Genomic DNA, 7,974 nt, shown 5'->3' on the forward strand with positions numbered 1-7,974 from the left:
TGTAGCGAGATACCGGAGCGAGTCTGGGTATGCGGCCCCCAGAGGGCGGGACGAACAGGCTAAGAACGTGTTCACACGGGCCTGGAAATACAGCCTCCAGGAAAGGCAGAAAGACAGCTGGCTAGAGTGCACAGACAGGACACAGTTCAGACACGGGAACTGATACCGCAAGACAGGAAACATAGACAGGACCTGGCACATCAGTGACAAGAAGCCAACTGACAGAAAAAGATGCTCAGGCAAGGATTCCAAGGAGGAGCTGGTTTAAATACCAGGTGACAGACAGCAATAGGCTGAGGACGCATTAGGGGTGTGTCTGCAGCAGCTACAAGAAACAGGAAGTTCGGCGGGCGTCGCCCTAAACAGGCAGAGCAGAGCAAAGCAGACAGTATGGAAAGAAGCCAGAGTGGCAGTCTGGTCTGGAAATCAAGTGCGCGCTCTTGCACAGTGGGAGATGGACCACTATGCAAGGATGCCGCCAGGTATGTAACATTCACACAATATGATGCCCCTATAATAAATTCCCCCATACATTATTTGACTCGGTTACATCAACACAAACAGTTCTGTTACACCACACACACAGCTCTGCTACATCACCAAAAACACAACTTGACTACATCAACACACACAGTTTTTTTCCCATCAACATACAGCTCTGCTGCCTCATCAAACACACTGCTTTGCTACATCAACACACACAGCTTTGTTACATGAACACACACATAGCTCTGCTACATGAACACACACATAGCCCTGCTGCATCAACACACATGCTGAATCAATGAACACACTTCTCTTTTATATCAACACAAAAATCTCTCCTTCATAAACACTGCTCTGATACATCAACACAAACACTTCCCTGCTACATCAAAAAACACAAATCGGATACATCAATACACATAGCTCTGCTATGTCAACCCGAACACATCTTTGCTATATTAACATAAAGCTCTGCTACATCAACACACTCTCAACTCTGCTACACCAACTCACACAGCCTGGCTACAACAAAACACATTTAGCTCTGCTTCATCAATAAATACACAGCTTGGCTACATCAACATACAAAACTCTGCTATATCAGCACACACACAGTTCTGCAACATCAACACACAAACAGCTCTGTTACATCAACACACACAGCTCGGCTACATCAACACACACACAGCTCTGTTACATTAACCCACACTGTGTTGCTACATCAGCAGACACAACACTGCTACATCAACACACACTTCGGCTACATTAAGACACATTCAGGTCGCTATACGCACGTGACGCGCCCCCTGGGCCTGTGCTGTGCAGGGGATACCCGGAGCCGGATCGCTGGGGGTTGTAGTCCTCCGTGGCTGTGACCCGGTCCGTGCCCAGGGCGGTCAAACCAGTGGCAGTCTGAGCGTGATAACAAATGTCCGACTACGCCACCCGTGGATTGCGGTCAGTGGGGACCGCCGATGCGCTGCAGAACGCTGAGGCTGATGTTGTATGCGCAGCCAAGTATGGGATAACTCCCCACGGGAGAAGTATTGCCTCAGGGCAGCTAGTGTGGATGATGAGAGTAATGGTGTGAGCGTCCCAGTACTGATGGTGCTGGTGCGGCGATGAAACACAGAGACGTGTGGTGCAGTTCAGGGTCTTTACTGATGGAATAACGCAGACCCTCCCGGGAGTACTGGTTAGCAGTAGGGGCCTGGTCAGTCTGTAAGCAAGTAGGATCTCCCCTGGCCAGGTGGAGTTGTAGGCCTCCCCGACTATCTGCACTCTTTCCTGGCTACCTTGCTCTATGCGGGTAGAAGTAGCCCACGTCCCTGAGTATACCGTGTGGTGCTCACCCGTATGGCCGGTGACTTGGGGCCTTCCGTTAGCCTCCGCTTCACGATGGCTGTGCTGGTCCCTTGCTTGTGACCGTGCCTCCGGGCTTCTATGGCCAGAGGACATGGAATCCCCTGCCGGTTGGATTCTGCTGCTGGACCTGGATGTCCCCACAGCCTCGGACTCCGTGTCCGGGTTTAGTGTCTTCAGCCAAGGCGAGCTTTCTAGCTTACAGCCTCTGGCACTCGCTCCTGCTCCTAGAGAGCTCCTGTTGTCACTTTCCCTCTCCAGGCTCTGACTCTCAGACTCTGTCTGCTCTGCTTGTTCTGCAGGCTCTGTCTGTCCTAATCCCGCCCCAGACCCAGTTTATAAGGGCAGATTCCTCCCCTCCCAGGTCTGGGCGGGCAGTGTTGCATGCTTAGGGCTCCTGACCAGAGAAACCTCCCACTTGCTCTCAGACATAATATTTCTATTACTGTGGCAACTAGACCCCAGGGGTGCCACACACGCACATATTCCTCTCTGCTACATGCACACATGCCCAGAACACTTGACCATGTGTTCTGCTCCTCGTCTCTGCTGCCAGTCATTAAACAATGGACTAAGGATCTGGTGGTTCCCTCCTCCACCACCATATTAAACTGTGACTGTGTCCAGAGAACACAGATACAGCTGAAATCAAGACATACTCTGACCTTCCGAGACCTGTGGACAGCTCTCCAAATTCCGGACAGTTATCAGTTAGGAGAAGGGTACAAAAAATGTCCAAGGCATTAGATATACCATGGAACACTGTGAAGGCAATATAAAGAAGTGGCTTAAATTTGGCACCATAGTGACATTACTTAGAACTGGACGTTCCACAAAAATTGATGAAAAGACAAAAAGAAAATTGCCGCTGGAGGCTGCCAATAGGCCAACAGCAACATTGATGGAGCTGCAGGAATTTCTGACAAGTACTGGCTGTGTACCACATGAGACAACAATCTCCCATATTCTTCTTATGTCTGGCCTATGGCCTAGGGTGACAAGATGGAAGCCTTTTATTACAAATAAAAACATTCAAGCCCAGCTATGTTTTGCCAAAGCCCAGATCAGGTCTACCAAAAACAAATGGGAAAATGTGTTATAGTCTGATGAGACCAAGGCTGATCTTTTTAGCCATAATTCCAAAAAGTATGTTTAGCTCAAAACCAACACGTCGCATGACCAAAAGAACAGCATACTCCCAGTGAAGCATGGTGGTGGCAGCATTATACTTTGAGGTTGTTTTTTGACAGCTGAAACTGGGGCTTTAGTCAAGTTGGAGGGAATTATGAACAGTTACAAAGATTAGTCAATTTTGCATTAAAACTTTCAGACCTCTGCTAAAAATCTGAAGATGAAGAGGAATTTCACCTTACAGCACAACAACGGCCCCAAGTGACCTCCAATTCGACAAAAGAATAGCATCACCAGGTGACTTGAAGATGGCACTGTAACCCAGGAGATGCCCTCGCAATATGACAGATGTGGAGCTACTGCAAGGAACAGTGGGCAAAGACTGCGAATTCTAGATGTGCCGTGCTCAGAGACTCCGACCAAAAAAGACCGAATGCTGTCATACATTCAAAGGGAACTTCGACAAAGTATTAGTTTAAGCTCATGCAGATTTATGCAACCACATTATTTTAGTTCTTTATTTTTCTTTTTCCACCCGAAAAGATTTCAGTTTATTTTTCAATTGGTTTGTACACATTGTGGCTGACATTAAAGGTGGAAAAAGTTTTGAAATGATTCTTCTTAGTATGATTTTTCTTACATAACAAAAACCTGGCATTTTAACAGGTGTGTGTAGACTTTTCATATCCACGCTAGCTCCCATGTTCTTTATGGGTTTTTAAAACCTCATCCACATTTAGAAGAAAATATCAGCGCAGAAATGGCGTGTTGCTGATTCTCCAGTCCACAGCGTGCCTAATCAGTTATCAATCCCACTTTCCCTCTGTCTTTTACTCTTTGAAATAAACAGATTTGAGCACACATGTCAAACTCTGACCCGCAGGGTGTTTATTTATGGCCCGTGATGCCAGCACCGCCCCCCCATCATACTGCATGGAGGACTACATGAGGCCCATTATTCTGTATGGAGGACTATGTGGGGCCATTATTCTGCATGGAGGACTACATGAGGCCCATTATTCTGTATGGAGGACTATGTGGGGCTCATTATTCTGTATGGAGGACTATGTGGGGCCCATTATTCTGTATGGAGGACTATGTGGGGCCATTATACTGTATGGGGCACTATGTGGGGCCATTATTCTGTATGGGGGACTATGTGGGGCCATTATTCTGTATGGAGGACTATGTGAGGCCCATTATTCTGTATGGAGGACTATGTGGGGCCCATTATTCTGTATGGAGGACTATGTGTGGCCATTATACTGTATGGGGCACTATGTGGGGCCATTATTCTGTATGGAGGACTATGTGGGGCCCATTATTCTGTATGGAGGACTATGTGGGGCCCATTATTCTGTATGGAGGACTATGTGGGGCCCATTATTCTGTATGGAGGACTATGTGGGGCCCATTATTCTGTATGGAGGACTATGTGGGGCCCATTATTCTGTATGGAGGACTATGTGGGGCCCATTATTCTGTATGGAGGACTATGGGGGGGGCCCGTTATTCTGCATGGAGGACTATGTGGGGCCATTATTCTGTATGGAGGACTATGTGAGTGTTACTGATCCAGGTGGTGGAACCTCTGTGCTGCGATGCAAGGAGGGACTAGAGGGGCATAACTAGGTATCAACTCGGACTGACCAAGGTTGCACGGCGGCTCAATCGACTCTGTGAACCAGGGAAGGACCGAGCAGAGGGACCAGGTGCTACTCTGGACCAGTCCTTGTATGAGAGCAGGTGACTCCCACGGGTTAGAAGGCAGGGACTGACCGGTACAGCAGATGAGCACGGCAGGCAGGCTGACGGGTGATCCGGGTAGATGGACTGGCAGACACCACGGGTAACTGGCAGGATCCTCCAGGTAGGCTGGCTGGTAGGCACGGCAGGTGACTGATACGTTCTCCGGGTAGGCAGGCAAGCCAGGCCCATAGACAGACTAGCGGGTTTGGACCGTAGGCAGACCATCGAGCTGGAGAGTGTACTTGGCTGGCGGAGACAGGTAGTCAGGCTGGCGGACTGGACTGGTAGTCAGGCTGGCGGAATGGACTGGTAGTCAGGCTGGCGGAATGGACTGGTAGTCAGGCTGGCGGACTGGACTGGTAGTCAGGCTGGTGGACTGGACTGATAATCAGGCTGGCGGACTGGACTGATAGTCAGGCTGGCGGACTGGACTGGTAGTCAGACTAGCAGCGGGACCTGAGGGCTGAAGCAGAGTTAGAACACAGAGCTACAACCTTGCACGGGCACCTCCATTTTGGAGGATGTGCCTTTTATATGAGAGGTCCTCCGGCCATTGGCCAGGGACTTCTTAGGACAGCGCGCGCGGCCCCTTTAAGAGGGAGGGAGCGCGCGCCCTAAGCACAGGTCTCGGGAAGCTGCGCGCGCTGGCACCAGGAGGGCGGGAAGACGCTGGGCCAGGAGCGCGGCGGTAAGGGGGACGGCGTCTCTGCCTGTCAGGGGGGAAGAGACGCCGATGCTACAGTGAGGCCATTAATCTGTATCTCCATACAGGACTATGTGGAGGCCCATTATACTCTATGGAGGACTATGTGAGGCCCATTATACTGTATGGATGACTATGTGGGCCCATTATTCTGTATGGAGGACTATGTGAGTCCCATTATTCTGTATGGAGGACTATGTGGGGCCCATTATTCTGCGTGGAGGACTATGTGGGGCCCATTATTCTGTATGAAGGACTATGTGGGGCCATTATTCTGTATGGAGAACTATGTGAGGCCCATTATTCTGTATGCAGGACTATGTGGGGCCCATTATTCTGTATGGAGGACTATGTGGGGCCATTATTCTGTATGGAGGACTATGTGGGGCCCATTATTCTGTATGGAGGACTATGTGGGGCCCATTATTCTGTATGAAGGACTATGTGGGGCCATTATTCTGTATGGAGAACTATGTGAGGCCCATTATTCTGTATGCAGGACTATGTGGGGCCCATTATTCTGTATGGAGGACTATGTGGGGCCATTATTCTGTATGGAGGACTATGTGGGGCCCATTATTCTGTATGGAGGACTATGTGGGGCCATTATTCTGTATGGAGGACTATGTGGGGCCATTATTCTGTATGGAGGATTATGTGGGGCCCATTATTCTGTATGGAGGACTATGTGGGGTTGTTATTCTGTATGGAGGACTATGTGGGGCCCATTATTCTGTATGGAGGACTATGTGGGTCTATTATACTGTATGGAGGACTATGTGGGGCCCATTATTCTGTATGGAGGACTATGTGGGGCCATTATTCTGCAAGGAGGACTATGTAGGGCCCATTATACTGTGTGGAGGGCTGTGTGGGGATCACAGTTAAGACATCATACTGTGTTGAGGTCACCATACTTTACTGGAGAGGGAGGGGGGTACAGTAGGATCACCATAACGTGCGTGAGGAGGGTACTGTGGAATAATTCACTGGGGGGTATCATACTGTGTTTGGGGGAGCACTTTTGTTGGCATCATCTGTATTATTTATTAATTCAAGGTTATTACTTGTTAAATTGGGCCATTGGGCCATATGCTTTTTACTGCTCTTACATAACATATTGTATTATTCCAACATGCCCCATTTGTGATTATGTGTTTTATTTTATTCTAAGATCTATTAATCAAAATGTACTTTATTCGTTCGACAAACTCTTTAAATTTGTTTCCATATGAAAAGGTTCATTGTTATATTTGATGATAAGGAAAAACTTTCTCAATTGTAGACTTTTATTTTTAATAGATATCAAGGTTGGCCCTCGACTTTGTCCAAGCTTTTTATTTTGGCCCTTTGTGTATTTGAGTTTGACATCTAAGGATTAGAGGGTCGCGCCACTACTTTAATATTCCAGATAGGTTATCAATGTTAGATTAGTGGGGGTCCGACACTGTTCAGCTGCTCTTATTATAGATGACGTTGAGAAAACTCTATTTTCATATATTGTATTATAAATTGTGTTAGATTTGGTTGCAAAAGCCGCATCACATGTAAGTTCTCCCATCAGACAAGTTTTCCCTTTGTAGAAGAACCGCAGCTCGAATCTCTCCTGGTTCTTAGTTGTGTCTCACTGATACAACAGCGCGACCACCAATTCCATCATTCTAACCTTTGGTTGTCCTTTGTTTTTTTTTCTGCCACAGTCCATGTTTCCTTGGCATGGCAGCCAGTGCGGCATATTGTCGTTTTCTGCCTCCATAATCCATTGTTCTGCGGCACGGACAGATGTTGGTGCAGCAGGGAGGTCCAGATGTAACAACGGGAGAACGGCAGCAGGGGGAGCAAACTGGATCATGGGATCAGATGAAGCAGAAATGATGAAGACTCGATCTAAGGTGGTGTAAAAGCAGGTGAGAACAAAGGTTTTTTTTACTATTTTAACCCCTTTTCCGGCTCAAAAGATTCTCGGCTGGACAACGTTTTGTTGGATTCGAACAAATGGAATTCCAAAAATTTCATCAGAATCAGAATTTTTGGGGAAATGAATCTGCTCATATCTATCTCTAAGGACAGATGTTGGAAATATGTGGAATCATCCTGAGCAATTAATTGCACAGAATGTTTTTATTATTATTATTTTAACCCTTCTCCAGCTCAAAAAACTCTCGGCCGGACACCGCTTTGTTGGACTCGAACAAATCGAATTCCAAAAATGTCAGCAGAATCAGAATTTTTGGGGAAATGAATCTGCTCATATCTTCTTCTTAGTACTGATGTTGGAAATATGTGGAATCGTCCTGAGCAATTAATTCCACAGAATGGGTGGGTGCAGCACAAACAAGAAGAGACGATGTCATGAGATGGAATCATTGGGCGATTGATGGACGTCTTCAGCCTCACGACCTATTTATCATTTTCCATTTTTGGAATTTACTATTTCCTGCGGTTTCTATAAATCTGAATTAATTAGACTTATACAGTAATGTCGGTTCTGCAGATATCGCCGGCAGCTTCTTTTTTCCAGATAGTATTAATCCTCTAACAGG

The 7,974-nt window shown here is 47.3% G+C and overlaps 1 long non-coding RNA gene across 1 annotated transcript in view; it reads left to right on the plus strand.

The window, feature by feature from the left end:
* Window positions 1–7,332, plus strand: part of LOC141265996 (uncharacterized) — a 68,370-nt gene extending 61,038 nt beyond the window's left edge. Inside the window, exon 3 of the long non-coding RNA XR_012320182.1 lies at window positions 7,132–7,332. This is a non-coding gene — a long non-coding RNA (uncharacterized lncRNA). The remainder of the gene's footprint in view (window positions 1–7,131) is intronic.
* Window positions 7,333–7,974: the final 642 nt, after the last annotated feature.

This window comes from Phyllobates terribilis, unplaced genomic scaffold (genome assembly GCF_046119375.1).
Source record: "Phyllobates terribilis strain yellow unplaced genomic scaffold, ASM4611937v1 Scaffold_4__5_contigs__length_816908805, whole genome shotgun sequence".
Taxonomy (NCBI): domain Eukaryota; kingdom Metazoa; phylum Chordata; class Amphibia; order Anura; family Dendrobatidae; genus Phyllobates; species Phyllobates terribilis.